The 22,766-nt window shown below is 44.0% G+C and overlaps 1 long non-coding RNA gene across 1 annotated transcript; it reads left to right on the forward strand.

The window, feature by feature from the left end:
* The first annotated feature begins 1,712 nt into the window (after positions 1-1,712).
* On the forward strand, positions 1,713-2,903 carry LOC144386219 (uncharacterized). The gene is made up of 2 exons (XR_013451909.1): positions 1,713-1,794; positions 1,957-2,903. It is a non-coding gene; the product is annotated as an uncharacterized LOC144386219 (long non-coding RNA).
* Positions 2,904-22,766: the final 19,863 nt, after the last annotated feature.

Genomic DNA, 22,766 nt, shown 5'->3' on the forward strand with positions numbered 1-22,766 from the left:
TAAAAGTTGTACGCATGGCGCTGATATTTGTGTTCCCCAGAGGATGAATCCTTTTGGTTTTAACTAAAACGTCTTTAGGATGGATCGCCACAATATCGGAGAGTCGTTCATCTTTAGTTTTTTTATCCGGCGCCATCATCAGGTCAGAAAAGTGGATGAGGTCGCTGCAGCAGCCCTTTACAAATCAGACACTCTGGCACACACTTTACAACGTTGAACTGACAACAAGTTTTTCATGAACAGTTTCTACGTTGCCTTTGTAAAAAGCTCTGTTTCCTCCACAGGATTACATTACCCATCTAACACCTCTACTCCTCCATCCTCCATCCTCCTCTTTTCTCTCTGGATCTTCACCTCGGCTTCTTTTCTCTCCCCCCCCCTGTGTCTCCCCTCGTCTCTCTATACCTTTATTGTTCTTTGCTTCGCTGCCTCTCTTTCTGCCACCTCCAATTCTCTGCTGATTAACAAAGAGGGGAGAGGAGGGAAAAACAGTCGGTGGATTGGTGGGAAAGTTCAATTAAACTGCGGGCCTCTGGGCTTTAGTTTCAGAGTGTATGTGCGTGCGTGCCTTTGTGGGACCCGGTGTGTGTGTGTGTGTATGCGTATTGTAATGCACGTGGGTGTGTGCGCGTCGTGCCTTGCATCTCGGCTGGTGTGCGTTTCAGTCTCAGCTCTCCGGGATTAGTTTTTCCTCCGTAATCGTGTGAGAGAGAAGCCCGCAGGTAATTACAGCTACACTCCAAAAACAGCAGCCGGGCTTCCTGCTGGACGCCGCGACGGTAGAATACTCAAAGCTTCGCCCCAAAGAAGAGCTGCAAAGTGATTGAAATCTGTCAGAATTCGGGTGGTTGTGACGTCTGCGATCAGAACACATAGAATCCGCTGTAACTCAATGAACGCTGTTCAGTTTTTAAACCATTTAGCATTTTTGCTAATTGGTTCGTGCGGATCTGCTTTTCTCATATTAGATTACAGATACATAAAAATGATCTGAACAAATGGTGACAAGTGACATGTTGGCATGAAGACGAGATGTGAAAAAAGAATTCCGTAGCTCAAATAAACATGACCTTTTAATGTTGTATTTTGCTACAAGCGGTGGTTTAATTTGCGTGATAACGGCCCCACGTGTAAACCTTTACTTTACAATAAGGCTCAGTGAATTGTGGGCGTAACTGCACCTCCAGAAGCCTGATAAGCAAATACTGTATGTGTGTGTGTGTGTTTTCAATCATCTCGACATCATCAAGCAGCCCATCATTCTGTTTCAATGGGCTTACGTGTTGTCAGTAATTAGCTGCTTATATGTGATGAAAGAAGAGGCGCTAACACCTAATTTGCCAGGCTTAGACACGCAGTATTAGTGAAACAAATCGATGGATGCGGGAGGAGAGACGGGTCAGGGAAGCGCGGGCTGCTGTTTTCTCAAAGATAGCCCTCCTCGGAAGGGATAATCAATGCCGACACACCATTAGCGGCGCGTTTAGCCCCGCTGATTATGATCCCAGCTCTGCCAAACCCCTACATGTACATTCTTTCAGAGTACCAATTATGTTCTGTCCCATAATTGATTTGAAATGGCCCCCGCTGAGCTGCAGAGGATTCACTGTCTTGTTCAAGGATACTTGAAAAGGCGACAGATGCCTGCTGAACACGGGTCCTCCAGCTGAAGGTCAGCCCTCTTAATCACTTCCTCCACTGTGAATCCCTTTGTAATCCGGATTAGGATTGGAGAGGCAACATGGGAGATGTAACCGGCATGTTGCTCGCAGCGGAGAGGTACGAGGAATAAAGGTGAGATTAGGGATAGCGGGTAGTTATTTAGTTAAAGTAAATATGCTCTTAATGGTTTAAGAGATTTTATTTTTAGAGTAGTTTTATATAACTTTTTTTATTTCACAGTGCAACTTGACAGCAGACGGCTCACTTGGGGATTTGTGTATGTTTTTCTATTAGCGAACGATCGGGCCTTGAGCTTCAATCCTCCGTCAAAGACGTCAGGAGCCGGTTTAGAGGTCTTCGGAACTGAAGGCCCTGTGATTTTGGACAAACGTATAATCTTCAGCAAAGTGACGCTTGAGGCTATTTATCAAACTTTGATGTGTTCGCCGCGCAGCCAATGAAGCCCTTACCATACAACATGTTTTTTTCACATATGCAGTGTTACACAAGACCTGTAAACAGACGTCGGTGTGTGAAGAAACGGTGGAATCATCGCTTTGAAGCACACGGCCTGCCTCCGAGCTTTCACGCCATAACATACAGGACGCTGCATAAGTACGGCAGATTTAAAGTTAAACCATAAAGATATACAAAACGTGCTTTTCGTGTGATTTTCGCTTCGAACAGCTTCCTGCAGCACGATCCATCATCTGCGAGGGGTGTCAGTCGATCACAGACGAAGCACTCAACAGTGTCCTTCCTGTCAGTCAGCCCACGAGAAGCTGTTTCAATACAAAAGGCTGTCTGTCGTGGCCGCTGTCAAGGAAGATGGTCTCTGCGCCTGTTTCCGTCTCTGAGCTGTGATTGGACAGCGTTGGATACGTAATGCATCCAAAGCCTCTGTGTTAAAACAAACATCAATCATTAAAGGCGTTCCGTCACAGAAAGAGTCATTGTGTGACTAAATATTTGTATGTTATCTGAGGCCATTTGTGGGTTTGCAGTGATTTGTTGTGTAAACCAATACAATCAATTACAAAAGAATGGAATTATAAAAGGTAGCACAGAACTTTGACAAAACAGTACAAGATTTTGAGAAAAAATAATACTCCGTTCAATATGTTGCATGTAATGTAGAACTTTGAGACTAAATAATTATAATTATAAATGATTGTTTTTTAGTGCAACGCGATGGTTGAATGATGATGAAGATGGTCAATAAAATGCACCAATTGAAACTACTTTAACCGCCAAGAAATCACATTTTTTCCAGCTCACAATATTTTACTCTACATGATATGAACAAATTATTGATCCCTTTTCACAAAGCTGTTTCACTTTACTTAAGCAGAGAGACAATAAAAAGACATTCACCTTGAATTAAACCCTCTCCACTAAATTAGCAAAACAAATTCTTAAAAAGAAGCCTATAGCGGGTGTGTGTGTGTGTGTGTGTGTTTTATTCCTGTTTATGAGCTTGATAGCTCTTGTAATCAAACCAGTGGAGGATTCTGATTTAAGGGAAGTGGTGTTTTAAATAATGGCCTAAAATTCGGATGAGGTCAGGATGTGAGGCTATTTTGACCCCCCCCCCCCCCCCCCCTGTAAATACGCAATCCGCCTGAAGCCTCATTTCTCTTTACCTACAGTATGTTTTCTTGTAGCTGCATAGTTATTTAGTAACTTAAGCTTATTCTACAGTTGTCATAGTATTTTTCCACAAAATGCGAGGCTGTGCCTCCGTTTGAACGATATCGCTTTCGAATTTCCGAATAGCACACGTGGGCGGGAGGGGTGGGTGGTGATGGGGGGGGGGGGGGGGGTGTTGATGGATATTGGAGACAAAAGTGCCTCATGCTGAGCCAGCGAAGGTCAACCACCGGGTTGCTCCGAAAGGTGGGTCAAGCCCATCTGGGTGTTTAGGGAGGGTCGGAGCATCGCACGTCTCAGAGGGTCGTGTAAAAAGCTCCGGCATGAGCAGATGCACGTTGGAGGCGGAGCCACAAGGTTATCACATTGACCAGACAGGAGACGCACCTTGATCCCACCGCGGGGGAGGGCTGTCCGCTCTGCAGGGAGGCAGAAAGGACGTAACGTTTGACCTCAGACCGCCGGGTGAAAAGGCTTGCAGGAGGCAGTGTTGCACAAGATAAACTGTTATCATCATTTGGATCTGAGGATTTGATCTTTGACTGGTTGCAAGTTTGAAAGTGAAAGTCTTAAAAAAAAGGACCTCTGTGCTTTTAAATAATATGAAGAGTTTCAAAAGAAGGGTTAAAGCTCCGTGCGTTTCCTGATTAACTGTTAAAAGCATTGTTAGTTAGAAAGAAAGAACAATAAGTGCAGAAATATCTTCTTGCTGATTGTCTTGATTACTTTTGTGGGTCTTATACGCGTCAGTAATAACTTTTAAAGTTCCTTACTGCTTGTAAGACAGAACTCAAATCACTTTCTGAGGGTTTTTTTTGAGAATTCATCTTCGATTAAACATCCTCACTTGGATTGAACCGCTCAACTTTAAATCATTCCAAGTTGATAGAGATGTTTAATAAGCTCCGCCTCGGCGCTGTGACCTCGGCGATGACACCCGCGTCTCTAAAAACAATAAAAATCAGTCCTCACTTGCTCGCACGCAAAGACCATCATTTCACATCATTTCACTTGCTGTCGATATAACCCCGTGCTACTCCAAGCCATCTGTGTCCACTAATAGGGTCATTAATATTCATATCTTCACGCCGATGAGATCAGAAATGCACTAGCGAGCACACAGGAGAAAGTACACACACACACACACACACACCACGAAGAGAAATTAGTCGGCTGCTCAGATATATTTACTTGACTCCTGGCTGCCATTCCGGCCGATGCCTCGATGGGTAATTGTTGCCCATCTTGCACTCCATCTTTTTGTAATTTGTCTGTGTTTCTCCTGATTTTTGTTTGCCCCCCCTGTGTTCTTCTCTGAACCACTGTTTGGCAGATCCGTAATACGTCTTCTCAGTATGAGCTGAATTGTAAGGGCCGCGTGTCTCCACTATAACTGTAGCTTTTAAAGCCGTGAAACCACGATGAAGGCCGCCAGAGAACAAAGCAAGCGGATTTAATTTTCATGCAAGCTGAATTCCATCTGGTGCAATTTAACAGAATTTGCCGTTTCGTATTGTCGGAGCTCGTGACTCTGCCGGCCCCCGGATCCCCGCAGAGGGAATGTTTTAGCCGCCCGAAAGGCGGCTGCCATTCATTGTTCTTTATCTTGACCTTGCAGTGGTCGTAACAATTTCACCACAAGGTCCTTTATGGGCCCTGGGGAGTATATCGTATCAAAAAAAAGGGCATTGGTTGGGCATTGTTACATTGAACAATGGACAATTATTTTCTACTGTTTCACCTGCGATTGTCACAGCACGGGTAAGAAGAACTGATTGAGGTACATTTTATATTTTTGGGACTGTTACCCAGTGATGCCAGTGGCTGAAGCTTGAAGCCACCAACATGCAGTCCATTTTCGTATTTTGTTAAAGCACTATTATCTTTGTGGAGGCCTAATGACAGAGTGCGCTAGTATCCAAAAATGTCATAAAATGTCATAAAATGACTGCAAATTAACGTAAAGTTCACGGTTGACTCGGTTGTTGCTTTGTCTTCTTTTCCTCCAAATACGGATTGAATTTGAGCAGAAAACCAAACTGACAAAACAACAAAAACTTGCTTGTAAAAGTATTTCAATTGAGAAGAAACTGTAATATCCTGTCATTCTGCTGCCAACATTGCAGTTTCTGAGAAGGTCTTAACATGCTCAGTGATTAAGAAATGTTTTGACACACATTGTCAGACAGCCATTTAATTAATTTTCTTTCACTCAGACGGACACAAAAAGATGTGTTGTGTTGTTAATATCTAATTGTTGGAGCCTCTTTAGTTTGGTTACAGGAATCCTAGAGGGAACAAAGTGGAACGCTTAGTTAACGTCACGCCGCCCACTGATTTCATTCTGCGTCCGGGGAAATCAGACTGTTTGTAATTCAGGCGTGACATGAAACCCGCAGTTTAAACCGCTGACTGGAATAAATCCACGTCACTCTCAAATTGGATTACATTATTGGATGGTTAAATGTTTATTCAGTCAATGGACTGAATGGCTGTTAAAAGTAGGAGACATCGGGTCCACAGATGTTGATGTGTTGGCAGACAGTTGGCCAGTGCTTTTGAAATTATAAGCGGTTGAATTGCTTCCGTCCCCGAATGGATTTACAGTGTTCTGAATTAAATGCTTCAGGAATTCCATTACAGGCCGACCCAATCCACCAGAACAAAGAGGGACTTCTTGTTTTCGACTAATCCTCCATGTAGTGGGCCCCGCTTTGATAGTTTGTTCAGAGTGAATCGTGAACTCACACGGTGGTTCGACGGTACATTTTCAGTGCAATGAATAATTTAGTTCTGTAGCAGCAGATTATTATTAACTCCGTTACTCGTTCAGTCGTTGTGGATCTGAGGCGGATAAAAGAACAATATCACAATCTTTTAGAAGATTTTTAGCTATAAGAACAATGTGTGTTGAAGTGATGTCGCTGCACCACTCTCACACCAGTTCTATCCCGGGTTTGATCAATCGGTCTCGACCCGGTGTGTGTGTGTGTGTGTGTTTATGAATAATTTTTGCAGAATGTTTCCTCAATTTAAATCAAGTGAGCCCACTTTATTTAATGTGACCTAAAGACGCCTGATGATATTCGGTCTATGTAATTACACACCGAGACCCGATCTCACGGCCCACAGTGCCCTCTATACGATAAGTCACATGTCACATCTCCAGAACAGGTTTTTTTCTCAAAGAGGAAGCGCTGAGCATTCATTTTCACATTTAACCCCTGCGATCCATGACAGGCTGGATGTCAAGAACTCCAAATTGGCTTTTGGGAGTGAAGAAGAGCGACGACCAGAGAGCACTGAAGGGTTTCCTCTGGGCGGTGAATGTGAGAAACGTGTGTAGACAGAGACGAAGAAAAACAGCGTTTTAAAGTGTGTTTTAAAGAGAGGGAATGAGACACAAAGAATGGAAAAGTGAGAAAGAAATAGAGTCAAAGTATTTCCTCAGGGGTCGGAGGGCCGTCTTTTTTTGACGGGTGTCTGAAGATTGTGAATCCATTCTCTGTGATCATCCATCATTTCCCCCCCCCCCCCCCCGAAGACGAGCAATCCCAAACCAGCTGCAATTTATCGAGGTAGACGTACGGGGCGAAAGAAGAGGGTGCGGCTGCAGGGCGGACGGGGCGCCGAACAGCGGTAGAGATGAGCACTTTTTGGAGGGAAGAGGAGAGCGTAGAAGAAATCACTCATACGGGACATCTGCAAAATGAATGGATGATTTGCATGAGATAAGAGCTCCCTGTAATTACCGTCACAAATTACAGAGATGGAGGGCTTCGATTGCACCCATTCCATTACGCCAGCAATGTCAGAAACATCTTGCAGCAAATGAATTCAGTGAATAAAAAAAGAGCCCGATTGGACATGCAGCCTGGCCGCAGAAGAGGCTCCGCATCGTTTTCAGCAACTCAGGGTGAAATGGTGAATTCTTATTGGCCGATCAACTACCGGCAAGCACACATTCCTGGTTACATGAAAAACGCTTTTAAATAATGTGCCGGTCCTTTGAGGCTTTCGCGTTTACCTGCACGCACGCCAACTCGCCTCACTTACGGCTCAGATATGTTGACGTCGTTTCCCCTCCGTCTGTTGTCCAACCTTCAATTGCATATGATCTAATCTCTCAGTCCCGCGCCCCCGCCGGCTTATTATTTCTTTTATTCAATTTGTTTCCCACAATTTTGTCGTCGTCTCGCAATCTCGCCTCTCCTCCATCTGTTGAATCTCTTGTTCCCTCCTCTTCCTCCATCTGTCTCAGAGGAGGTTTCGCTAACAGGCTACTTGACAGGGGAGACGAGCGCACGGAGAGAGTGGCCTTTTTCTAGCGAGTCAGCGAGTCGTCCAAGGCTAATTAAATGTTGCTGCTGAGTACTCGAGTCTCTCTTTGCTGCCGCTCGCTGTCTTTTTAAAGTGGCTGCTTTTCCCGAACTGGATGAGCACTTTTGCCTCCTCCTCTCTTAGTTTGCTCCTCTGTCTCAACCACTCCTCTCGTCCCTTTTCTTCGCCCTGTCACTGCCTTGGGCTCCGCGCACTGAAGTTAACCTTTCACAGCCAGGCAGCTGTGGGAATCTGAGTGACTGGTGTGAGTAACAGACTGAGTCCACGGGTTCAACCTCAGCCGCCTTTTCCGTGTAATTGTGAATTAGAGTCTTTAACAAGCTCTACTTTCCCGTCTAATGAAGAGGTCGCGACGTGGAAAAGGTTGAGTGGGGTTTGTGGAGAACATTTGGCGGTGAGGAGCGGAGGAACCAGGAAAAAGGGAGAAAGAAGAAGAAGAGAATTAAAAGTTACTAGAACGTGTTTGCAGACACGGGCCGTCGGTGTAACAGTGTTAGTTACAGCGTTGGTTGAATTTGCTGTCACTCCTGAACGCCCGAGCGCTGGAACTCTGTTCGGTACCTCCTCAGATCTCTCGAAGGAAGCCGAGCCGCGGCCCGCTCACCCCCCCCCCCCCACACAATTAACAGAATCCCGTACGTCCATCAGACTGTTAAAACGTTCGTCCTGTGGCGGCTGCGTTGGCGTCATTTGGTGGGGAGAAGCGAGCGCGTGGGCCTCCGGGGCTGCAAAGGAATCTCTCCCACTTATACGCGTTACACGCCGCTGACAGGCCGTGTCCAACGGGCTGAACAGCACTCTGCCCGCCTGTTGGACACGGCAGCACCGAGGGTGGGCGGCTGGAAATGAGAGCATCCAATTTCCATCCAAGTGTTGGAGATGAGGAGAGGCAAGGGGAGCAGAAGGAAGGGGGGGGGGGGGGGGAGGGGCAGGAGACACGAGTGGAGTGCATTTTTAGGACGTGGACTACACCCTCAGAGTGTGATGGACGGGTCCAAGCACAATGACACAAGAGACCCAGGGAGATCTTCAGAGGAGGGAGGAGAGGAGAGCGATGAAGATTAAAGTTCCGGACGCGTTAGCGCCGTTAGCATTAGCAGCTGACGCAGTGTAAAGAGTGAGGAAGTCTGCTGATGGCGGGAAAAGGAGCTGAAGCTGGATTTCTCAAAAACAGTTTTCTCCTGTTACGGTGTTCCGTGTGCAACCGACCAACTCTACTAACAGAGATTATATTAATTACTTTAACCTAACCAACTGCTTTTATTGCAAATAAAACCTAAGTAAATATAATTTGTCTGTGGGGGGTTAAGAGACAGGTCTTCAAATCTTGTGTGTGTCTCTGCTGGGCCGAGAAATGTATACAAATGCAGGAACAATTGACCTTTGTTTAAAGGTACATTTCATCCGACAGGCTTCAGTCCTATAATTTATGAGCAAAATAATGAATGGCCGCCCAGTTACTCAGTATCACTCTTACGTCAGGTGAAAGAAATATCCACCTGTGTTTGTCCAGGTCTCCTGCTAATTGGCTGGCTGATCTACAGTACAGTCTCTCTCTTGACTGGCACTCTGTATATCAATGTATAAAAGATACGTGCGTGTGTGTGTGTGTGTGTGTGTGTGTGTGTGTGTGTGTGTGTGTGCGCGTGGGTGTGTGTGTGGGTGTTAAACAGGGAGAGAGAGAGTCATGTTAAGCACACAGATGGGCGAGCAGAAGATGATTAGCGTGGTATTACATTGTCGCCGCGTTGGCACACACAGCTTTAATTACCAAGCGCAAACACACACGGACATGATGACACGCACACACCGAGACACAAATTCATGCACCGGCAACACACAGACACACTGCAGACAGACAATGCAAAAATAACTATGCGCACAACACATGAAACATTGACACTTACACGCTTGTTTAACGACAGAGCAACTAAATATCTATCACACCATCAGTGTGACACATTGGAAAATGTTTGTATGTAAGATTATTATTATTAGATTAGATTATCAGATAAAATGTACACAAATCGTATTTGCTCTCATAAACATATACATTTACATTTGTACATGACAACATCACAATTATCGCTCAACGTAAAAGAACGACCCTCTGCTGGGACCCGAGTCCTGTAACCGCTGTAAGGAGCCCGCAGACGACCGGACGACGTGTTTCTGACTAAGATTGGGGTCAAAGGTCGAGGATGAAAATGTAAAAAGCTCAGAGAGGAGGAAACAAGACGTAAAAGACAATTTTCTCTCCCCGTCTGGAATTCATCTGCAGGCGACGCTGAACGGAGAAAGTTGAAACGGGGGGAAAGACAGAGAGGAGAAAGCGTTGAGGGGGGGTTCAAGAGCTCAATCTATCCCTTAGATGAAAAGCAAACGTCAATCGGTGAGGTGCAAACATGCGTGTCATCCCCATGGAATTGGCTGGCGGCCGGTGGCTTATCAGGGTCCTTCTTTCTCTTTTTCTGTGCAAATGGGAAAGAGATGGAGGACGAGAACGAGCAGGAGACATTTATATTTCATTGGACCAGACGTCGCGATGCCAGTTAAACTGATGTCGCATGCAGCCCCCCAGAGAAAGCACAGATGGAGAGCAAAAGAGCACACACACACACAAAAAGAAAGGAAGGAGAAAAGAGGAGGACGCGCTAAAATAATGGCGCGAGGATGAGCGAATGAGGCGGGGGAGAGGAGGGAGGCAGCGTGAGAGGTTGATCTTGAACAAATATCCATAGTGACAGAACAAGAGGGCCGCATGCGGCGAGTTGTTACGCGGAGTGGATGAGAGGGGATTTACACGGCGACGGGGGAGGGAGGGGAGCGAGGCGGCGAAACACAAAGTGAGAGAGACGGCGGGGACGAGGGCAAGGTGAGACTCGAGGAGGAGGAGAGGGGGGGACAGGGAGAAGTGGGGACCGAGAGGAGGCCTTCAGTCCAAGTATGACGGAACGAGGACGAAAGATGTTCAGACGAGGAAATACGATTTTTTTTTTAAAAGCACACTCCTTGTGTGGAGTAAAAGTGGAGTATGTGAAGACCGTTACACGCGGGGAAGTAGAGCCGAGCGCATCGCAGATGGAGACGGGGGGGGGGGGGGGGGGGGCATTCTTGATCCTCTGGTGCCACTCGAAGGTCTTATAGGCTGAGATGAAAGGCGATAAGAAAGCTGCGGTCGAGGGATTCGGGCTTTTACAGACCACCAATCACAGCATCGCCCATCCCCTCATCCTCAAAGTGTGGTTCAACCAGGCCCAGGAACATCATTTTCACTCCATGAAAGAGTGTAAAACGGTTATGTACCAACATGACAAATTCCATATCACCGTCGTCATCACCTCTAAGTGTGTGGACATGAATTTAAGGACAGCTCTGCGCTGTGATCATCAGACAATGACAACCACCAAACAGAGCTGATACTTCAAACCTTTTACTGCTTGTTTTGGTCTCAAATAACTCACGAGGGACATATTTGGCCTTTCAGCTACAATCATGAATATATTTGTATAGAATGTATAGAAAACCACACTCTCGCTACAAACAATTAAGTGCACCAGAAGGATTTTTTAATACTCTGTACTGTTTGTTACAAAGCCAAGTAGGTAAGCTATAGTGAACTTGTTACAATGCATCTAAATGGAGCTGGTTTCACATGTCGAGGTACAGCAGAAATCTTTGGTCTGCCACAGCTCTGAGTTGCAACTGCCAAACATTCCCGTGGGCCGGATTCCATAGCTTGGATTTAATAAGATAAGCAAAATAATCACACTGCGTTCAAATGAAGCAAATGTCTTCTGTGTTGTTTCCACGTTTTAAAATGCTAAAATCTTCTTGATGTAACCTTTCCTGGAGTCGCACACGCATCCCGGTGATCATCAAAGTCTGGAGTAAATATAGTGGTAAAAACACTCAGCAGCTCAAACACCTCTTTTGTGCCAATTGTTTCTATTTTTCTTGAATGGCACTTGACTTTGAAAAAGCGTCCACTCTGAAAACAGCCTCCGCTGTTGGACCTTACATTACTCAGCCAGTGTTCCTTCTTGGGAGAGTATTGGTTATTTTCAATTGCTATACAAATATAATATAGATCATTTGATCTACAATGCTGTTTGGGCGCTGGCAGAGCAGACATTGAGCACATGAATAAAACATCAGAAGTAAGTGACCCGGTTGTACCTTTTTTCACAGTAAAAGAGAAATGGATGCTGCCATTCTGCAGGGATAATTAGTTATACGGCGGGCATGTACCATAGGAACATCTGACATTTTCTCAGCCTCAACACACAAAGATGCAGCGCAGTCACAGAAAATGTCTTTTAAAACTTTTTGGATTGAATCGCATAGAACTTTCTCAACTAGATTGGCAAAAAGGAAAAAAGCACCTGTTCTCCACAGCTGGAGTGCTTGTATATGCCGGTGGGTGTTTATTTGCCTGTCTCCTCTCTCTGCAGACACAACAAAACATCGCCCGTGTCTGATTTAAATTTCCACCGCGGCGGGACAGAGAGACACTCGGAAAGACAGGCGATCCGACGCGCGTAGAGCTAAGTGGAGAAGAAAGAGGGACAGATGCGGACGAATTGAAATGATGAGCGGAGGACCAGGGACAGATGGAGAGATGGAGATGGATGAAGACAGCAACTGGGGGAGGATATTGAAGCATTTGGCCTAGAGCCTGAATCAACACAGCAAGCTGACAGCTATATCTGTAGGCTTTATTAACATGGAAAGGGCACAAACACACACACACACACACACACATTACAAACTGAGTAAACTTCTAGGAATATGTAAGCAGAGGTTTGCGTGCCACTTGAAATGAACCCTGAGATGCAGCCAAGATTGTGTAAATGAGTATTTGCATGTTTGTGTGTGTGTGCACGCATGTGTGCGTGTGCAGGTGGGAATTGGCTCTTGTGTAAATGTGCAGGATTAAGCATCCAGGTGCATCATTTATCTCCTCAGCAGATGTTTTGAAAGACAACCTTCGACACACAAAAGCACACGCCTCCTGAATCTCTAAACGCTCCCACATGCAGGCGCACGGTAACACAACAGGCCACTTCTGATAAGTTAGCAAACAAGACGAGAAAACAGTCTTTTATGGTTCTTAATTCTCATGGAAGCTAGATTTAACAGAGGTTGCACGTCTAACAAATAGTGCAAACTAGATAGTTGTGAGCTTAAGGGACATTAGATTTGAACTCGGAAGGTGAAGAACAGACGGTGGTGATGAAATGGAAGCGCTTTAAAGGCGCCGGGCCCACAGACGGAACAACATTTGGACATTTAGGGAGAAATCGTCCTTGAAAAGTTTCACGGAGAGACTGAGAGACTTGCTGCTTGGTTTCTTTGCTCTGTCGACACTGACGCCTGGTTTGAAAGCCATCGCTTACGCTGCTCTCGTCCACTAAGAGGAGTCTTCTTTTTCCTGTTTATAAGTTTATAATACCAACTGTCTCAGCCCACTTCTTAGGACAAGATTAAAATATATCAAACGCAGATGTTTTTAATTATATATAATTATTATAAGTCCAAAAGAGGGAGAGTTGAGGAACGAGTGTGAGAGCGAGAGACGTGGCAGCTGGTTTACACAGCGGGCAATGGACGGCTTCACTGACAGAGTTGGCACAGGGAAGTGACATCACCTCTCAAGGTTTAATTAACACCTTGGACTGCGTGTGTGCGTGTGTGTGTGTGTGTGTGTGTGTGTGTGTGTGTCTGTGTTCATTAGTACTGCGATATGTGCATCTAAAGTCGTGCTTGTGTGGAGTTTATTTAGTATAACAGAGCGTGAATGTGTGCAGTGTTGCCGTTTGTGTGTGTGTGCGTGTGTGTGCGTGTCAATGACAGCTGAGGTCACTCCTGGGGGATTTTAATCTGGACTCGCATCAGGAAGCAGGACGGCTTCAGCTGGTCTGAATGCAGTTTCCGCCGGCAACCCAGAGGTTCACCAGCTGTACCGATGATTCGCTTCCTGTAGCTATGGACTCCTCCCTCTGTCTCCGACACACACACACACACACATTGCTCTGAGGCAGACTCACACTTTCTCGCTCGTTACCCAGCCGTCAATTGGACCTTAAGACGGCCTCGGTCACACCTTGGAGCGCTGATTAGATTCTCTTCCATTTCTTTGCTCACATCGTTATTAGCAGAGTACTGGAACTTTTAGGGTGATGGCGATTGGTGATGTACATTCGTGGGTCATTGGAGAGCACTTCTCAAGGTCAATTTTTTTATTAAATAAATATTAATATCCCTAAGAGGATGGTTGGTGTACAGTAATTACATTGCTTCCACATCTGTGCAGTACGTCCATTCTATGTTGTGCGCTTATTTGACCGAGGACAGTGTAGACGTTGGGAGGAGTGAGTCCCAAGGCCAGAATCAAACGCTGCAATCACTCGACTCCCAGGGCGCCAATAAGCATCCAGAACTTCATCCGAATACGACATCTTTCCCTGCAGGACGTGTTTTATTCCTCCCTCTCTTTAGTGTTTGCTTCTGTCATCTGTAATTAGCTCGTGATCTGGGATTCGTTTAGTCACTTTAATCCTTGATTCTTGGTCGCTTATCTCGTTCGTAGTTTAGAAATAGTATTATTATTTTAATGTAACTCTTCTTATTTGCATCATATTTTATTGTGAGAGGAAAGTTTTTTTTCTGTAAAAGGAAGCTCCCTGATCTGTTGGCTCTTTTTCATTTTGCTGTGTTTTCTCTCTCTTCCACTCAGACGTGTTTTCTTCTCTCCGTCTTCCTGTGGTTTGACTACTTTATCATCTCGGGCCCTTTGACAGCAAAGCATTAATCCTGGCCGCTCTCGCTCACACACACACACACACACATGCACACTTTACCCAAACGCAGGCATGTGCACCCACTGTACGAGCCCACACACACTCTTCACGTGCACACATAAACACACACAGATACCTGAACAAATTCAGATACACGTCTACGTGAACACACACACACACGCAGGTGTAATGTGGATGACTCTTGGATGTAAGCGCGCACACGGTTGCATGAATGAGCACGCGACCCGGCTGCGGATGACAGGTTTGGGAGGAGGTGCAATCCCTCTCCAGGCGTAGCTCATGTTCATTTTATTGCCACACAGTCCGGCCGGTGGAGTGAAAGATATGAAATAAAATAAAAACACCTCTGACGTTTCCGACATTACACAAACTTCAGTGCAGCGACGGAAGGTAACACAATCAACCGATGGCCGCACACGTTATCGTATGCAGCATGTTCACGTTCACAGAACACAGAGCTTCCACTCGCATAGTGAAAAGATGAAGCCAATTAGGAAGTACCTTATGTTTCAGTGCTGTGGAAACATGGCTCCAAAAAGACATTTATATTTATATGTAACAGAAAGGTGAAGGAAAAAACGTGTCTCTTTTGAAATACAAAGTTTTAAATTGAAGTGAGCACAATCAAAGCTTCGTGGGACTTAAAGTATGAGTGAAGAAACTTCAAAGAATCATCATCAGCAGCAGGAAGAGACGTTGCAGCAATTAGCGGGATGATGTCAGAGGCCTTTGTTCATAATATGAAACATCAGCACGAAGTTAAAACACTTGCTTCTATAATAAACAGCATGATGAACAATATATTCACCATGTTATCATTAGTTGTTTAGTAGTTATCAAGTGAATCTGAAAGCTTAATATAGCAAATGTTTGTTTAATTACTTTTTAAGTAAACTCCCACGTGTCCTCATTATATTGCTTTTTGTATAATGTAATATAAATGATAGCAACGCGGATCATTATTATTGACTATATTGTTTTATTAAGTGTTCATCCATGTGCAACAACAAACAGGTATACAGACAAACGCACACGTAACTAATCTGTACTGACGTGAGTTTCGGAGGCAAAAAGGATGTTGGGACTTTTGGCATGAAACCAGAAACAAGCGGAGGTCCAGACGGAGCCGCTTGGCGGCCAGAAATCCTCAGACTTCACAGCACGAAGCAGCCTCACCGGAGCAGCCGCCCCCGTGCCTTTGAGCATTGACTTAATTAGAAGCTGATCCGTCATTATCATTCATTATCGAGGTGGGGAGAAAGACTCAATCACTGCCTCCAGATTTCAGTCAGTCGGTCCAGGATTTATACAGGCGGCACCTTTGGTCACAACCCGGCTGCTCCAGCCTCCTATTTACATGAAATTTGCCCTTTCTTGTTTCTTGTACTTCTGGGTTTGTTTCCTTATGCACTTATTGTAAGTCGCTTTGGATAAAAGCGTCAGCTAAATGACATGTAATGTAGTATTTGTACTTGTACTTGTATGTATCATATATGATAATGATAGGCTTGTTCAAATATGTTCAAAAAAGATGTGTCTATACACATAGACACATCTTTTTTAATTATTCAATGACAAAAATAAACAATCCCATCTAAACATAAGATCCCGAGCCATCCTTTTTAAATGGAGTTGTTTCGATTTGGAGTCAACACACACTCAGTCCTCACAAGGGCACGTTGCATCAAAAACCCGGTCAACTCAGCGATTGAATAGCATTACAATGAGAAAACATGTAAATATAGATTTTGTTTTGGCATGAGGGCTCTGTTTCATATCACTCCCTGTGAAGGCTAATTTAAAGATAGCGGAAAGCGAGAGCAGCGAGAGATCAATGCAGCCCTCCAGGGGGAAACGGGGAGAAACGGCAGCCTTTTAAACAGGCCGCTCCGCTGGTAAAAGTAATGTGGGTTTAAGCTGACAAATCAGCTGATCCAGAGCTCTCCAGCTGCTTGTGTAAGGGGCTTGAATTCTTATTTATATGCACGTTGGAACGTTTGAAGGCATTGTCACATAGATACAATAACTGCAGCATCGAGAAAAAGCACCTATAGGTATATGGAACGGCTTGCACATCAGATATGCGGCTCTATTTATTCTTAGGCAATGCATCACTGAAAGGCAGAATATGGAAACCTTAAGATCCAATACCTCCCCTGCTAGGGAGTCCTCGACAAGATCAGCTGCAAAGTAAAACGCATCACATGAATGCACATGAACATACAAATCACATGAACATACAAATATTCTACACTTTGTTTACGTGTCTACGAGCGGCGGAAGTCGAGTCCTACCTATCGTCCGTCCTCAGAGGGTCGTGGGGGAGCAGGACCCGATCGGGCGAGAGACCGAGTACACCGGTCGCCATAGAGACGGACCATCATTTGCTCTTTGACCATCATGTTTGTGGAGAGCTCAGGTGGCCCTCTGACTCGGTCCTGAGGAAAAGGGCACTGTGACCACAGCTCCTAATCTGCCAGAGACGCAATTGTTTGTTCATGCTTTGCTTTACTTAGTGAAATGTGTCACTTAAATTAAGTAATGGAGACTTATCCGAGGTTTAGCTGAATAATTTTGGTTTGGTTTGAGAATTCAGCCGCATTTATTTATTATTACTTTAAGAAAGTGATGATCAAAGTGTACTTGACTGATTCATGGGTTTTTCTTTGTGTTTGAAAGGTTATCAAGAGAAATAAAGGATCATAAAATCAACAGTTCTCGAGTTGTCCTTTGCGTCCACCGGAGAGAAAGCTCTTTTCAAGTTTAGGCAGAGCCGTGGTCAATCCGAAAAATCCCAGGAAACTTGGCACACGTTTATTGGCTAATTTTTCACATCTAGCGCACTAACCGTAGCTTTAGATCTGCCTCGCAGCACTTTCCAAACTTTGGAAAAAAAATAGATCCATAGGATGTTATCCGCGTCGATGTGTCAATTTGAATGTGACTACACGTGGGCCTGTTTCTCCGTGTTCTCCACCAAAACGCAGGCGTTTGATCCGTCCTCCTCAGACGTGTCCGGTGGGAGCGGTCTGTAAGGTCTGCAAGCCTCCACTTCAAAAGCATCAAGCCAAGCACCTTTTGATCTGACATCTTAAAGCGAGGTCCACCTAACAAGCCCCCGGGCCGTAGCACCTGCGTAATGTAACACAGCTTGTTACGCAAAGCTGTCAAAGCGATAACAAGGATATTGAATTGAATTCCGAGGCGAGCGATAAGAGAGGACCAAGGAGCCACGACGAGACAAACGCTCGGCAGAGAGCAGGCGGGTGGTTTGATTCTAATGACTTTTTGCTATCGGGAGCACTTTTTGCTTTTTTCTGTGGCAGAAACAGGCCTCCATGGATATAGAAAATAATAATACTATAACATGAATTTCTTAGTTTTTAAAACATGATTTTCAGACCTGCCTCAAGTTTTGTTTTCTATTGTATTTTAATAAACAAGTTCTTTTTCAGTTTTTTGTGCCATGACGTGGAGTGCATAAAATGGCCTTTCCTATCTCTTAATTTAGCATATATATATATATATATATTATATATATATATATATATATATATATATATATATATATATATATATATATATATATATATATATATATATATGTGTGTATATATGTATATATATAAAAATGTGTGTGTAGAGCACGCTTGCTCTGGTGCTGTTTAGATCATGTGTGTTCCCCAAATAGTTTCTTCCTTGCATTGAATTAAAGTTAAGTACAGCAAATCCACATCAAACATAATAAATGAAATAGAATTGATCAATATATCCTAAAAAACGAATAGATGTCTTTCTATGCTTTTAAGTACGCAATCTTGAGCTGAAAAACATAAACCTCTTTCTGAAACACACACACTGATCACCTTCTCAGAGGACCTCAACGACAAATACTTTACAGTCATATCTCTTCATTATGTCTTCATAATTACGGATGTTAAATGTTCCGCTAATTAAAAGCACCAACTCTTACCATGATGTATGGTGCCCTTTTGTTTGTCAGCTTTCTATTAATAGTTCCTTCTGCGGTGGGCTTAATTGATTTCCTGGTGTGCTAATTGATTGCGAGGCTAGAGGGAGATTTGTTTTGGAAGGTGAATTAAGTTGATTGTCTTACTTTAGAAACTGAGACCGAGAGAGAGACGGTGAGAGATAAAATTGCACCTCAGTCACAGAGGCAATTAAAAGACCCCGACCTCGGCTAACAATGACTTATTATCTCTGCCAGTCCTGAACCTGGGAGGAGATTATGTGTGCGATGGCATGTTTGCATGCACGTGTGTGTACCGTCGTTGTCTGCAGACTCCTCGATCCCATTAAGCAGTTGGTCAACAATGTGGAATCACATAATTCTTCACTGAGCTGCAAACCTCGTTCTGGTTGTATTTGTTACATATTGTTTCAACACTGATTCATGTGATTTGTGTTTTTTGGGCATCAAACCAAAGAGAATATAGAAATTTGAATTTTCCTTTTTTAAATAATTAATCAACATTACTGTTGGAGGGGATTACAGTTTTGTCTAAATGTACAACGTTCACCAAATGTAACAACTTCAGCTTTTGATCTGGAAGACTGCGAGACGGATGTGTGAGATTTCAGCAGTTAGGCGAATTAAAAGTTTATAACTTAAAGTGCTTAAGTATGTGTATATGTATTGCTTTGTAGAAGAACTGCTCAATTCTTGGGGAAAAAATAATAATTTCAAACATTGCACAAAAAGTTGAAATTGCAAATTATAAGTTCTTCTGGAAAGCAATTTAAATGATCGTGTCCGGGCTTGCTAGTAGTTGCCCGGCTTTAGCCGATTTGTAGCATCTGATTTTTTACCATTTTTTTTTAAATTTTCCATGGTTAAACATGCAGTAAGTACCTGTGTCTACCCAATACAGCAGCGAGTTATTACAAAACCCGGAGCCCACTTCACAGCGACAAGAACTCACTAATTATTTTATAATCACTTATACGCATCCCACTGTCGAGCCGCACTTTTATATGAGGAAGAAATCTCTTTTCTTTTTTTTTCTTTTTTAGAACTTTCTCAACAATATCTGCATATAACGTGAATGTATTAGAAAAATGTTGCATGTAGGAAAATAAAAACTGTATTTTCTTTAATAATAGAAACCCCTATCCTGGTATTTTGACGACAGCGTATTATGAGGGTCTTGTGTTGCCTGAGTGGGACACTCTGAAAGATAACAGACTGGTCATTTCAGTGCAATAACAATGGCTCCACACTGGAAACCTTGTTAAGTCCCCTGATGTACCCGACAGCCCTCTGATCCCGTGAAACGATTCAATACCTTTCTGTCCAACTCGTGTCCCCGGGAGCAGTGTCATATTTGTTAGATTTATGATCACTTCATCAATTGTGTTTTTCAGCCGTTATGGCTCAGCTTACTGTACGGCTGTGGAATTACATGATCGGGAGTGCAGAAGACGCCACTACAGCTTCTCTCTGATCTTCTTTCTCTCCTGCCGTTCTCTCTGACTGTCTGTGTCTCCTCCCCAAGGAGGTCTCTCCAAGGTCTTCTCAATATCCCCGCTCCCCATGCGGTTTCGGATACTGGGCTTAAAACTGATCAACTATCAAACATTTCACCTTGGGAGGGAAGTGAAGCAGAGAAAATGAATGTTCGAAGCTGAGAGGAGGGAAACGAGGAAGTAATAAAAAGAGTGAACGCATAAAAAAATGAAAATAAAAACAAATGAGCGGGTATGTTTTTTGTGAGCCCATATCAGACTGTGTGTGTGTGTGTCATTTAGCGTCGGTGCGTTGTTCGCCAGGTCCGCATTTCCCACAAGGCCTTGCATGAGCGGGCAAGCGGCTGTTCTCCAGGGACGATGACAACAGCAGTTCCATTGTTGCCGCGGTGATATATTGCTTGGGAATCCCCTCGGGGCAGGAACCACTTATTTAGACATCAAATCAAGACTGAAGACTCACACACACACACACACACCAAACACACCCGATAGGTGCGCACATACAAGATGCTTCCTCGTGCACTCATACACAGGAACGTATGCAGACTCAGGGAAGTGGATCCTCACACACACACACACACACACAGGGATCTGATAACGCAGATGCATTGCAGCGTATGCGCAGTCCGAGGAAAAACATAAATGTGCACATTTACCTTTGCTAAAGAACACTGTGATGGTGGAAATATCTGCCGATAAAATACTTGAGTATAAAAATGTGATTTCATCTACCTGATTGTTAGTCACATTATCAATCGATATGATTGTATCAAAGGGTATCGAACCTGCCGTTGGTTTACTTTACTCGTTGGTTTACTAGTCTTGCAGGTCAAAGGTTTGCATGATCAATATGGTGAGAATGTGACTGTAAATCTACAGCTTCATCAGTAAATATTGCTCATTCAAAATAATTCTCCTGAGGAAACTGAAATTTCAACTAAAACAAGCTTTTGGATCCTACTTTTGGAGTTGTTTTTTTCTGTTGGTGTCGTGCTGTAACCCACACAATGCGATAGTTTTAATCATACACACGGGGCGCCGTTCCCAACACGTCTCCACCGCATGTGTCCACCATATGTGTCTGTGCCTGTGTTTCCTTTTGTCACCATGGGTTTCTCTACTTCTACTTCTTCACTGAAAACTAGACTTCTCTCAAAACAATTTAACATCAATCATAATTAATGAAAATGGCTTTTTTGAATCATTTCTTTCCATTGCACTCTCCACTTAGAACATTTGAGTTGTTTACAAAAGATTACATTAAATGCTCATTTTGAAACCCTTAATTAGACCTAAATGTTTAATCAAATTCGAAGAACCCAACTCTTAAAAATGGGCACTTTCTCCTTGATTCAGGGGCAGTAATCCTGCACATCGTTCAGTGCCTTTTGTGTATCTAGAATCAGTTAATCAAATGCTATGGTCTCCGTCTTCCCTCCATATTTCTTTTAAATTACCTCCTTGATGTGTATGTCTCTCCAATACTTACTCACCTGTCAATCAATTGCGTCCTCACGCTACGGGTCGTTCATCATTCATCCGTGTGGATCCCTTCATTCACTCGCGAGTGGTGAACAAACAGTAAGGTCAATAATAACCGGATCCTTAAAGTGTGGTTCAAAACATGGATTTTGAGGGTCAGAGAAATTCCTTTTCAGCATCATATGTGACTCAATGTACGGCCATGATGAGCTAGAAGTCGTAATCTAAAGACTCTTAGACTTCATGGTCAAGATATATAAATCACAAGAATGTGGCAAGAAGAAGAGACATTAAAATAAATATCCTTCAAACGTGTCCTTCGGTCCGGAGTCGGTCGTCTCTCCGTTTGATTGTCTTCATCAGTGAAACACACTCGTCTCCGGGGGCTTGAGTGATTCCCAGTAGATGTCTTTCCTGAAATTGAAAATGAAAACGCGCCCCGAGGCAACTGTCGTCCCCGTGGTGTTTTATATTACAATTTAATTACAGGATTCTACCGTTAAATAATCAGGAGTAAATTTGCTCTAGAATAGGTGGCCAATCTATTAAATTAAAGCAACTCTGTTACACTGGTACTTCTTCTCTCCTTCAGACTACGTCTTATATTGTAGTGGGTTAGTTTAGTAAAGCAGGCCGATGGAGATGAGAGCCGGTGGTGGGAGAGCGTTCCACGCACGATATAACCACTGGATCTACTTACGTCTCCAGCATGTGGGAAGCGGAAGTCAAATGGGAATCCTGGAGCACTGCAGCTTCATTGGTTTGCCTGATGGGACCGATGTGAATGAGGAGATTATCACCATGTGACTGGGGAGGAGAGTGGGAAGGCAATGGGATATGAACGGTGTGTGTGTGTGTGTGTGTGGTAAATGGACTGTGAAGGTGAGTGGGAGAGGTTAAGTACTAAATAGTAGGTGATAGACCCAACTGTGAGCGCGCTGATTGCATAATTGGATGACAGGACGGCGCCAACGTTTCTCCCGTCGTGAGAAGCAAAAGAGCCGAGTAGAGGGAAGTAAGAAAGTATATTATGAGATTCTTTCCAGAAGAAATTTCATTTTGAGCTGCAATTATGAGTTCATATGTCTGCGGCGCATCTTCGGGGCTCTCTGCATGGTTTCCATGTCACATCTTGGTGTAAGTATGATTCATGCTTTTCTTTGTGACTCAACACCTTCTAACCATCTTAACTATCCGGACGTAGGCCAAGAAAAAAGAGAATTTTGAGGAACTTTGAGAAACAGACAAAGTTTCCCTTCACTTCGCTGCCATGTGGGCAGATGATGGAGGAACCTGGAGAGGGGCTGATCGTGATGA

Source organism: Gasterosteus aculeatus, chromosome 13 (genome assembly GCF_964276395.1).
Source record: "Gasterosteus aculeatus chromosome 13, fGasAcu3.hap1.1, whole genome shotgun sequence".
Lineage (NCBI taxonomy): Eukaryota > Metazoa > Chordata > Actinopteri > Perciformes > Gasterosteidae > Gasterosteus > Gasterosteus aculeatus.